Below are 13656 nucleotides of genomic sequence, written 5' to 3'. Positions count from 1 at the left end.
TTTTTTTTTAATATTAGTTTAAATCTTGATTAGTTTAATGTTATCAGGTGATCAAAATTAAAGTATCCAAATTTGTAAGGTCTTATGGAGCACCAGCCAAATGCTGCAAAATTTTTTGCAGCATTGGGTGGTGCACAAAATTTCATTTTGCATCATGCAAAAGTGATATCTTTGAGGGGGGGGGGGATAAATAAATAAATAAAAAGGGGTAGTTCCAGAATTCATCACCAGGGGGTGCTGTATGATGTACCGAATGTTGATGTAGTAATTTATCTGTGTGTGTAAGAAGGAGAAAAGCAGCATAAGCATTAATAACACATTTTTATTGACTTCCTTATGCATTCACGGGCTGTACTGTTCAATGTGCTGCTCTCTTTCTGGTATGTGACAAACTGCATCCTTTGCTCAGTGTGTTCAGTAGTAGAATGCAGCTGGTTAGGACTAATGTTGCGCATGTACTGCATTATGCTATCTTTCAGTGCTGGCAAGTTATCAGGATGATCCCAATTAACCCTGTGTTTGAAAAATCCCCAGAGTATGAAGTCACAGGGGTCAGATCAGGTGAACGAGGCAGCCATGCATTGGGAAATGCATGACTGATCACTCTGACTTCCGTAAAATGCTCTCAAAGAATCTCCTGTATGATAGACCGATGTGTGAAGTGGCTCCATCCTTCATGAAAATGACTGAATCCATGCACAGGTGCTGCTGTAGCCGTGGCGCAACAAAATTTTTTATCATATCATGATATCTCTTGGCAGCAACTGTGAGTAGGTCACAACACCTGACTGGCAAATGTTTTCAAAGAAGAATGGTCCAATGATAAATGAAACAGTAAACCTGCACCAGACAGTAACTTTGGGTGAATGCAAAGGAATTTGTTGGATTGCATGTGGGTTTTTGCATAGCCCATACCCAGCAGTTGTTGGTATTCACATCTCTGTTCAGGTGAAAGTGAGCCTCATCTCCCCATAAACTCATCCACAGCCACGCCTGTCCAACTTCACTCAAGCAAGGAATGTTAAACTGAATGTTAGTCGACTTTGAAAGTCCTGTGGGTGCAACTCCTGTGTTAATCTTGAATGGGTAGGCAGAATCTTCTGTAAAATTTTTCAGACAGTTGTGTAAGGCACATCCATGTGTCTTGATACATCACATGCACTGCAGGAACCAATGCTGTTATTCATGGCCTGCTCCACAATGGCAGTAGGAACTTCATTCACTTGTGAATGAAGTTCCTACTGCCAGGTTTAACTCCCAGTGATTCTATTTCTATAAAGCAACTAATCATTCATTGCAGAGCATACGGAAATAGTGGACCTCGTCGACATTTGTTCAGGCAAAATTTGCAGCAATAGCATTGCAATTGTTTATATAGTACAGCTTCACAAGCAAAGCATGTTATGGCAGGGTTTGGTGCCATCACTACGGACACTATCAACCAGAATGAAGGGGAAAAAATCCTGTGTCCATCTTTTTTAAAACCTCCTGGCACCTGCTGAGGTGTGTGATATGCAAATTCCATGCATTTGGTGTTTAAACATACCCCTTGGTGATGAATTCTGGAACTAGTTTTTTTCTTTTTTTCTCAGATATCCCTTCTGCTTGACACACAACATCTTCCTGCAAAGTTTTGCAGCATTTGGATCATTGGATGATGCTCCACAATGCCTTAAACAGGAATAGTGTAATTTTGATCACCCTGTGTGTGTTAACATTGAATTGACAGCCATTATCACATGCCCACAATTCCAGCCTATTCAAATCATTCTGCAAGTGCTGCCTATCAGCACACTCCTGATTACACTACCTATCTTTTCATCATCAGCAGATAGTATATGTCGCCTGTCAGATCCTTCCCAATGTCATTAACGTACAGATTAAATAATAATGGACCAAGGACTGATCCTTGAGGCACATCGCTGGTTACTTTGAATCTTGCAGATTCACTCCCCCCATATATGACTTTTTGATATCTGTCAGGCAGCTATCCTCTTATCGATGCCAATAGTTTATAATACAATCCCATATTCTCCAATTAATGCAACAGTCTTTCATGCTGTATTCTGTCAAAAGCCTTAGAAAAATCCAAAAGTAGCGTTGTGTATCCATTCTCCCTTGTTTAACTCAGTGGTAACATTATTATAGAATGTGAACAAGTTGCTAAAACATGACCTTCCTTTAGTAAACCCATTCTGTTCGTTACAAAGTAGAGATTCTCTGTCAACCCATTTCTGAATGCAAGTCCTAACCAACTTTTCCAAAATCTTCACTGCCGCTCCTGAGATACTCATTGGTCAATAGTTGGATACATCAGTCATTGCACAACCTTTGTACAATGGGATTACTCTATATTCTTTCCACTCCTGTGGAATCTTCCCTGTTCTAAGACTCAAATTATATAGCTTGTTGAAAGGAATAGCCAGTTCAGCTGAGCACTTTTAGAATCTGTATTTATATCTCATCAGTTCCTCTTGCAGAATTCTTATTCAGTTTGAGCAATAACCCAAGTACTTCCTCATACAGTGGAGGTAGCTGTGAGTTAAATGTTGCATAAACCAGGTGGATAGCTTTTAGCAAAATGCCTGCTCATTAGTTGAACAATTGCTTCTGCATTATTCACCTGCATACCGCTATATTCAGTAGAGTTATTCTTTCAGATTCATTCTTTCTTTGTGTCCTTTCGTGTTCATAAACAGCATGACTATCATTTGGAGGTGCTAAGAAGAGTACTGCTTATAATGTAAACAGGAAGGTTGAGGCAACATAGAAAAAAAAATTTTTTTTTATTGCTCTCACAAATGTGAGGTACCATGCATTGTTCTCTAGAGCTTGGAAACCAGATTATTAAATAATTTGTTCAAAATATAATAAAAAGGTTTGAAACCTGAGAATCTCTTATTAAAAGGATTATAATAAATATTCATTATTATTTTATACCAAGCATGATAACTAAGTTTTAAAGGTGATTGAGAGTGTGTGATATTATATCATCCAGCATCTTGTACTATTCAAAAATATGTATTTTAAGTAGTGCAAATACATATCCTTTATAAGAATCCACATAAAGGGTGTCCCAAAATGCACGCAAGAAGTAATTTTGATAGAAAACACAGGTTTTTAATTAAAAATTGTAATTTCTTATTGATTCATAAAGTATACAGTATAGGGTTATACATTTTCATGTAATTTTCCATGACCGTTTTGCATAAATGTGGCTGAATTTCGTTGATACAGCACTCAATTTCCTCCTTCAAGGCGTGGTGGTCGTGGGCTTGTTGGCATAAACCTTAGACTTCAAAAAACCCCAAAGAAAAAAGTCCAACGCCGTTAAGTCACATGATCTGGGCAGCCAATTCTGATCACCAAAACAGGAAATTACACGACCAGGAAATGACTCGTGCAGTAATTGAATTGTTTCTTGGGCTGTATGGCATGTGGCACTTTCTTGTTAAAACCACATGTCATCCACATCCATATCTTGCAATTTAGGCACAAAAAACTGGATTATCATGCCGCTATAGCGAGCATTAACTGTTATTGCCTTACCAGCTGCATTTTCGAAGAAGAGTGGACCGATGATGCCTCCAGCCCAAAATCTGCACCAAACAGTGACACGTTGTGGATGCATTTGTTTCTCAACAATCACTCGTGGATTTTCTGAACCCCCAAATGCAACAATTTTGTCGATTAACGAAGCCATCAAGATGAAAATGAGCCTCATTGCTGAAGATGATTTTGCTCGAAAAATAAGCATCCACTGTTGTTGTTCCATAATCCAGTCAACGAACTCTCTTCGCTGTGTGTGTGGTCAGTAGGCTTCAGTTCTTGAGTCAATTGAACTTTGTAAGCATAAAGATGCAAATCTTTCGTGAGAATACGCTGTAGAGAGCTTCTCGAAATGCCCAATTCAAGACCACGGTGCCGAATTGATGTTCCTGGACTTTCAGCAACACTCTCACAAACTGCTTCGATGTTTTCTGTTGAACGATGGCTAGAGTGTATAAGATCACTAATTGATCCAGTTTCCTTGAATTTTTTAATTATCTTTAATTATTTTTTAATTAATTGATGAAGTTAAATCACTATTCCGATCATATTTTGTAAGAAAATTGCAAACTGTAGCTACCAAACCTTCATTATTTTTAAAACATTGCTCAACAATGAAAATGCGTTGTTCTTTCGTGTAGCGCTCCATTTTTAATAACCCTGAACTGTCACTGTCATGCTGTCTTTTTTTTCTCATTGGCAACACTTTACCGCACAAATGGCGCTAAATTTAAATCTTGCATGAATTTTGGGACACCCTGTACAAAAGTTATAAAACTTCACAACACAGTGGATGTGGTGGTCTGTAAAGAATTCAGCGAATCTGTATAAAATATACACTTTTGGTAACGTTTCCTGAATAACGTTTGTCATTCAGCATGTGCAGAAGCGCATGCTGAATGACATGCAACTCTGCTGTGTAATTACTGCAATCATGTGGGATATGTCAGGAAATGGCAGCACAACCAACAGAGATCTCAGATCTTGAAACATCAGTAAAGATGGGAAGGAAATCAGAGTGTACTGCACTGTGCTTTAAATAACTGCATGTAGATTGCTGGTGGAGTAAGAGACTTACTTAATATGCACAGTGAGAGGTTGCCAGATAGAGTGCAGACCTGCCATAGAGGAATGTTGCTATGTTTGGTGCAGGTAATATCGTAAACATTCATGCTAAAGGTATGAATGGCAGTGTAATATATGTGATATTGAGCTTCCCAACAAATAGGAAAGATACCAGTCCATATGGGATGCTCTGGAATAGACTAGTTTTAGGGCATAGCTAAGAGACAACTATTTTCGTCTAAGTGACGAAAATATAATATGATCCATATATATAATGACCAACAGAGGGGATAATGAACATCATTGTCTCACACCAGATTTAACATTAAACCATCTTCCTGTACTTCCTTCAATCCTAACTGCTGATGTACAACTCAAATACAGACTAAGTATTGCTTGATATAATGCCTCATTGACACCATATAACTGTATTGAATAGCTTCTCTCTGGGCACCTTGTCATATGCCTATTCCAGATCGACAAAACTTAAATACTGATCTTTGTTATGATTTCTCGACTATTTGTTGTAAAGTGGAGACCTGATCCTGACAGCCTCAAGTTGGCCTGAATCCAGCGCTTGTTCTTCACCAAGCTTCTCTTCCACAATTGTTCTCAACCATTTCTCAAGTATACTAGCATAAATCTTACCAGGAACATTCAATAGGGAAATACCTCTGTAATTCTCACATTCAGTTTTATTTCCCTTTTTTATATATGGGTACAATTAGAGCTCTACTCCAATCATCAGAAATTTGTCCCTCTGTCCAAGCTTTCTGAACTATGCAGTGCAGCCACTGTAAGACTTTTATACCACCATACTTCAGCATTTCTGGTCGAATATCATCTACTCCCACTTCCTTTCCATATTTCAAGCCTTTGATGGCTTTTTCTACTTCAAGTATGGATATGTATTCCTGTTGAGTGTTTTTTATCACCGTGCTATCACTGCTTGTTTCGTTTAGCAATTTTTAAAGTAATTACTCCATACTCCAAAGATATCTTTTTCTCCTGTTTTCATGTCACCTTTATCATCTCTGACTGCTTTTACAGTACTCTTTCTTCCATTTCTAAGCTTCTTCAACAACCTCCAGAATATCTTACCACTTTCTTGTTATTTATTTTCTATGTTCTTGCCAGAGTCCTCCCATGACTTTTGTTTAGCTAGTTTTACACAGTGTTTAGCTTTCTTACATTTGTCTCTGTATTCTCTAAGAGCACAAGCTGACTTATTTGCCAGGAACTTTTCACGTGCTTTCTTTTTTTCCTTCACTGCCTCTTTTACTTTCTTTGTCCAGCATGAAGTTCTGATTTTTCTATCCTTTCAGACAACCACACCCCATGTCTCTCTGGCTGAATCAATCAGGGTTTTCCTCAAGGTTTGCCACTGAATCTCCAAGATTTGGTTCCTGTTCTCAAATTCTTTCATTTTCTCTTCAATAATCTTTGTGTATTTTAGTCTACAGTTCACATCTGAGAGCTGCTCAACTTTTATTCCCTTTAAAACTTTCTTACATGTTATTCTTTTGAATATGAAATTCAATTTTATCCTGCTCAAGACTAGATAGTGATCATTTCCAATTTCAAATCCTCTGTACACTCTGGTGTCCTGCACCAGGAATAAAACATCACTATCAACAATAACATAGTCAATGAGACTTTTCTTATTCCTGGCCTCTTCTCTCCATGTGAATTTGTGCACATTTTTATGTTGGAACATGGTGTTAGTAATAACGAGTCCATGTCCTGAGGAGAAATCCAACAGGTATTTGCCATTATTATTAGCTTTGCTCTTTTCTCCAAATTTTCCCAAAATAGTTTTGTATGCCTCACAATCACTTCCTACTCTGCTGTTTAGATTCCCAACAAGACTTTTCCTTTTTCATTGTGTCAGTAGCTTTCTCTAGAGCCTCAAAAAATTCTTCCACTTCTACCTTAGTAGAGCCTTCGGTGGGACCATAGGCTCAAATAAGTCTCATTGTCCAGTTCCCCATTCTGGTATTTGCCCATATCACTCTACTTGAGACCGCCTGCCATTCGAGATGATTAGCCTCGTATTTAGTGTTGAATACTATGGCTACTCTTTCTTTTCCTTGATTGTCATTTCCTGAATATAACATTTTGTATTTATTGCTCAGAAAGATCTCACCAGTTTTTGTCTTTTTTGTTTCAGTCACCACCATTATATCGATCTGGTACTTATCTAATTCCTCAGCTAGCTCCATTTCTTTGCCATTCGGGCTTCTTATGTTGATAGTACCGATCTTCAACTCTGGTGATATTGAGTTGGGGTGTGTTTTAGGGTTTGTTCCAGTAGCTGACTTTTTGCTGTTTTTCCCTGGTTCTCTAGCCAAAACATTGGGGGGGGGGGCCTTGTTTAACCTGAAGACGTTTCAGCCGGTATGAAATTTTGTCATGTTGTACCATAATTTTGTATTTTGGTTTAAGCCAATAAGAATACAGTTTTGTCTGCTAAATCTCAAATTGCCAGCCCATCGTCATTCGTTCAGTATTCAGGTAGATATCCAACAGGGTGCACCACGAGAAGGTGGGGACTGGATGTTAGGTAGAAGTGCTGGTCAGTTCTCCACATTTCTTTAAAGGCTATGTGGAGGTCTTCTCTCAGTTATACAGCTTTGACCCTTTTTGCATGGGAGAAGGTGGAATATATTAATTTTAATTAAGGTATATTTTACTGAATGTATATCTAAATTCAAGAAGAAAAATTATAATATTATAACAATATGTTAGCCTAAAATGTGAAACTTAGAAAGCATATTCATCAAGAGCAATAATGTTCAGATTAAATAGACCAGAATAGCAATCGCTAAAAAGAGAAGAACCATCATAGAAACGAATATGATTAGAAATTGTAATCAAGCTATTCGAGTGGTATCTTTAGAAAGTTACAATGACTATCCATCCACGTGTATAAACTGTACCACTGTGTCACATGAAACTTTGTTTCATATTTATATAATGCTGTTTTAAAAATAATAAAACTTGATAACTAAAAAGATTCTAAGATTCTAAAATAAAAAGGACAAGTGCTATAGAATAAATCCTTTGAAATATGGGAGATCTGCAAGAGTGGAATGTATGGGAGAAAAGACAAAAGTGTTAGAGAAGCAGGAGAAACAAAGTTTTAGATTTTGTGGTTGTAAAGATATTCTGTAGAATTGCAGTATAATTACAACATCACGAGAACTTCTATAAAATAAAATTGAAAAAAAATTAACATACAAATGCTAGACTAATTTCATATGCTGACAGGTTCTTCATCAGGATCATGCTTATAAGAGTAAATAGCTAAATATGTAAACCATATTACAGTAAAGAATTAAAAAAACACAATGGATGAAAAATTAAAATAAACAATGAGCACATAAAGCATATGTAATAGTTTTGATTAATGAAGGGAAAAAAAGATGAGATGATAAAGGTGACATAGCAACTGAAGAAATGGATATTTGGATATCTGGAATAATTATTTAGAAAGAGTTAAAGGAGATAAGCAATGAAAAGAAACGGTGGGTAATTTTCCTCCCCAACAGTTTGTCAATAAAACAAGAGAAATGCATTGATGATGAATACTTTTGGTTTCAAAAGAGAAAATAAAAAACTAAATTTCCACATATCAGAAACTTCAAAATGTGGAAATTCAGCTGGAATAGATGATCTTTGACCACAAATGCTCAAATATGGAGATATAAACTTTTATATTAAATACACTGCATAATTTAGAAGGTATTGTGAGAGGATTGAAATCTGAATGATTGGAGTTCAGCTCTCATAGTTCATCCATAAAAAAGAAAAGAATGCTGCATGTATGATTTAAAGAAGAATGCACCTACCACATATCACAAGTAAGATTTATGCAAGTGTACTTGAGAAGAGGCTAAGAGAAACTTGGGAAAGAATAAACTTGGTTCAGGCCAATCATTATAAGGAAAACATTTTTATTTTTAAGACAGATTTTTGAGAAATCATCAGAACACATCTGTATTTAAGTTTGTAGTTTGGAAATGGCATATTAGGTGCAAAAAGAAAAAAACTGTTCAGAATGCTTCTGATGAGACATTATACAGAGTACATGGTCTATACTCAAATTTTAAGTCAGCTGTCAGAGCTGAAAATGGTTTGATGTGAAATGAGAAGAGGGCAAGGGTATATGCTATCTCCATTATTTTTGTCTGTATAGATCACATTATGAAGGGGAATCGAAATCAGAAATATTCATTTCATCTCCTTAGATGAACTGAATATTAAATTAAATAACTGCTGTAATAGGAAATATCTCTTATATCTTATCTCCTATTTACATCAAGCATTTCTCAAGAATTTGTCACATAATACCCATGATTCTACTCCTGAATTTAAATGGTCCCTATATGAACAGTAAGTTGCATTGGAATTTCTATGGAAATTACATCAGTCAGGATTGATGATTATTGAAAAGTTTATTTCCTTACAATCTTGCTTGCTGTTCATATATAGACCATTTGAATTTAGGAGTAGGATCATGGATATTATGTGCAAAACGTTTGACTGCTGTAACAAATTTGAAATGAAAATCAACAATAAAAAATATGAACTATGAAAATAGTCTGGAACATGGAAAACCTATAGAACTAGTAAAATATTTCGGCTGTTTAGGCATAATTTTAGTGAAGATGGCAAATTAAATTTGAAAATAGATAATAAAATAAACAGAGTTGGTATGGTGGGCAGCCATTTGAATTAATTCATATGTATTAAGAGAGAAATTAGCTAAATACTCACAGTGTAAAAGACAGTCTTCAATCAGCTTTAGTTTTATGTATCTGAAAGTATTAATGTTAAAAATTAGTGTTACTTCCAATCATCCATGGAGTCTGAAGACTCATTGTGAGAATAAAACAGTTCATTAGAGATGGTAGATATCACAATTCTGAGAAAAGAATCATATGAAAAATGAAGATATGAGGAAGAACCTTTACATTCTTAGCATTCAAGAATGTCTGAATAGAGCTAATCTAAGGGGTATGACCACTTAAACAGAATGGGAGCTGAACAGGTATTTGAGGCAAATATTGACAGGAAAAGACCATAGAAGACCAAGATATAGGTGGATTACAGTTAGTATTGCCTTAGAAGACTAAATTGTAATATATGACAATATTGGAGTAACATTATAAATAAAATGTTAATTTCAAAGAATGCGCTCCTTGAGGATACTATAATATCAAGAATTGGATGAAGATTTACAACGTAAGTATTGGTCCCATATTGCTGTATATAATGCTCTATTTATTCCATATAATTATGGTATTTAACAGTGTTTTCCTTTGCCATCCTGTCACATGCTATCTGCAAAACCTGTGGGGGGGGGCTTGCTGTATATCCATTAGTTCTCAACTGTTTTTCCTAAAGTAAATATTTGTTGCTGATCGCTACTTGGCCTACTTATTTTTCACCAAATTTCTCTTGAACAGTTCATAGTTACTTTTCTTTTTATGTGATTATCATTTCAGGTTTGTTTTGTTGGTACTTCTTTTGCCTAGTTTCAAGTGAGGATATTTTTCAAGGAAGTGTTTCCTTGACCTATGTTTAAATACACATAATTTAGATTTCTAATATTTTTCCCTGTATTTTTAGACTTCAGATTCTAGATGATAGGTGCTGTCTCTAATCATTAAGAATCTTTGTGGTGATTTCTTCTTTTCCAGAACTGCTGCAGCTTTAACTTCTTTAATCTGCCATGAAGTTCTGATTTTTCTCTCTCTGCAGTCATCTTCATCACAGGTATCCCCAACTTATAGTTAGTTGCTGTTTTCTTCTGATTTTGCCACTGGTTTCTAAAGGTTTTTATTTTCAATTTCTTCCTTCCATAATATTTGTATGTTTATCTAACCTTTCTCATTCAAAGAATTCCTCACTTTATGCTTACAGGTTGTGTGACCATAAGTGCATATTAGTGCATTTTTGAACTTTCTTTTGAAATTTGTCTACATCATGCACCTGAAATTGACTTGCATTCAGGAAGTTTTTTTTTTGTAAACACACACACACACACACACACACACACACACCATTGTTGAATACTGTTGTTGTTGAATAATCAGTGTCAGTTACATTAGCTAATCCATCTAGCCCATTCCTTGATATCCTAATCATATTAGCTTGACATCGAGCAAGTAAAGGTGTGTGGATATTCCTATTTAGTTTGAGAATAAATTAATATTAGAAAACTAAATTTACAGGACTAAGAAACAACTGAGATGTGATCTTATACAGAATAAAGTAGCAAGTTGTCCTGAGGTTCTGGAAGTGACACTAGATGCAGAACACTATTAGGAATTCTTTAAAGGCCTGGAATCCTCGACTTTTTATTATTATTATTACGTGACACCTCCAGGGAGTCCAGAGACTCATCGAGGGAGGACACCTGCTCTACAGCTCTCTGTCACCACCACCACCACTCAATCCACCCACTATAGCACACCGCATCATCTACACTAATGCCATCTACTGAACCACCGCCACTAGTATTTTCACAAACAATCACAAACATCCATACCCATAGTAGGATTCGAACCTGCAGCCATTTGGCTGAGGAGCAAATACAATTACCACTCGGCCAACCAGGCAGACTTGCATAAGAAAAAAAAAATTAGCTAGTTTTTCTTCCAAGTAAAGAGAAATATAAACTTTTTTTTTTTTTTTTTTCAATGTCATAGAAGGTAAATGTGTTCCTTGAGCCTTTGCCTTTATTTTAGTAGCTTGAGTAATCACTTAAGAAAATTGTAGGTTCATATCATGAGATGCTTCCCCAAGATCATAGAAAAAAGGAAGGAAAGGACATCATCATCATCAACATCAAATTCCTGACATATACCCTCAAGGGGTGTACAGGATATGATAGTACTAAATGAAAAATTTACATCATTACCAACTTCCTACCTACAATTTTTCTCCAAATCAGTCTGTTACTTGTCAAGACTCCAATATTATCATTATCAGATCTTATATTTCTATCATCTAAGGCACATTGTACCGTATCAATCCACCTATATCTTGGTCTTCCTCTTGGTCGTTTTCCTGCCAACCTGCAGAGAACACTTGTTTTGCTAATCTTTCCTCACCTATTCTGTTTTAGTGACCATACCACCTGAGATTAGCTCTGCTAACGCATTCCTGGATGCCAACAATGTCAAGTTCTTTCCTGATATCCTCATATTTACTATGATATTGCCATTGATGCCATCTGTTCACGCCTCTAATCTTTCTCAGGACTCTCATATCTGCGGACTCTGGTCTTTGGTCAAGTGTTTTACTTCTGGCCCAGCTCTCAGATCCATAAGTTAAAACTGGTTTGAACACTGTCTTGTATACAGCTAATTTAGTGTTCTGACTAATTTCTCTCTTATTCCATATGAATTTATTCAATTGACTTCCCACCATACCAGCTTTGTTGATTCTGTTGTCTATTTCCATATTTAATTTATCATCTTCACTAAAAATTGTGCCTAAGTAGCTGAATGATTTACTTGTTCCACAGGTTCTCCATTCACAACACAGTTGACATTTTCAATTATTCTGCCTGTTTTCATTGTCTTTCTCTTTTTATGCTGACCTTCATACCATATCTATTATAACAGCTATTCAATTTAGTCAGGGAATCTTGCAGACTTGTAGCACATTTATTTAGAAGTATAACATCATCTGCATAAAGCAAAGAGCTGACATTAACATCTCCAATTTTGATATCATGTTTAATACCACTTTCCTTCATAATGTGATCCATATAGATAATGAATAACAGAGGGGATAATGTAATGTCAACTCTTTGCTTTATGCGGATAATGTTATACTTCTAAATAAATCTGCTACAAGTCTGCAAGATTCTCTGACTAAATTGAAAAGCTGTTGTAATAGATATGGTATGAAGGTCAGCAATAAAAAGACAAAGACAATGAAAATAGGCAGAATCATTGAAAATGTCAACTGTGTTGTGAAGGGAGAACCTGTGGAACAAGTAAAACATTTCAGCTACTTAGGCACAATTTTTACTGAAGATGGTAAACTAAATATAGAAATAGACAACAGAATCAGCAAAGCTGGTATCGTGGGAAGTCAATTGAATAAATTCATATGGAATAAGAAAGAAATTAGTTGGAACACTAAATTAGCTGTATACAAGACTGTGTTCAAACCAATTTTAACTTATGGATCTGAGAGCTGGGGCAGAAGTAAAACACTTGACCAAAGACTAGAGACCGCAGATATGAGAGTCCTGAGAAAGATTAGAGGCGCGAACAGATGGCATCAATGGCAATATCATATTAAAAATGAGGATATTAGGAAAGAACTTGACATTGTCAGCATCCAGGAATGCGTTAGCAGAGCTAATCTCAGATGGTATGGTCACTTAAATAGAACGGGAGAGGAAAGATTAGCAAAACAAGTGTTCTCTGCCAGGTTGGCAGGAAAACGATCCAGAGGAAGACCAAGATATAGGTGGATTGATACGGTACAAAAAGTGCCTTAGACGATAGAAATATAAGATCTGATAATGTTGGAGTCTTGACAAGTAACAGACTGATTTGGAGGAAAATTGTAGATAGGAAGTTAGTAATGATGTAATTTTTTCATGTAGTACTGTCATATCCTGTACACCCCTTGAGATTACATGGCAGGAATTTGATGATGATGATGATGATGATAATGTACATCCTTGTCTCACACCAGATTTAACATTAAACCATTTTCCTGTACTTCCTTCAATTCTAACTGCTGACTTACAACTAAAATAAAGACTAAATATTGCTTGATATAATGCCCCATTGACACCATATAACTGCAGCGTATTGAATAGCTTCTCTCTTCGCACCTTGTCATATGCCTTTTCCAGATCGACAAAACTTAAATACAGATCTTTGTTATATTCCCATGATTTCTCGACTATTTGTTGTAAAGTGGAGATCTGATCCTGACAGCCTCTAGTTGGCCTGAATCCAGCGCTTGTTCTTCACCAAGCTTTTCTTCCACAATTCTTCTCAACTG

The 13656-nt window shown here is 36.1% G+C and overlaps 1 protein-coding gene across 2 annotated transcripts in view; it reads left to right on the top strand.

The window, feature by feature from the left end:
* The window catches only part of LOC150104812 (uncharacterized), a 449875-nt gene that overhangs the window by 299192 nt on the left and 137027 nt on the right, over positions 1-13656 (top strand). The gene's annotated exons all lie outside the window — the stretch shown is intronic.

This window comes from Typopeltis vanoorti, chromosome 7 (assembly GCF_054136105.1).
Source record: "Typopeltis vanoorti isolate ZY-2024b chromosome 7, IOZ_Tvanoo_1.0, whole genome shotgun sequence".
NCBI classification, from domain to species: Eukaryota; Metazoa; Arthropoda; class Arachnida; order Uropygi; family Thelyphonidae; genus Typopeltis; species Typopeltis vanoorti.
This window is presented reverse-complemented; position numbering and strand designations above follow the sequence as displayed.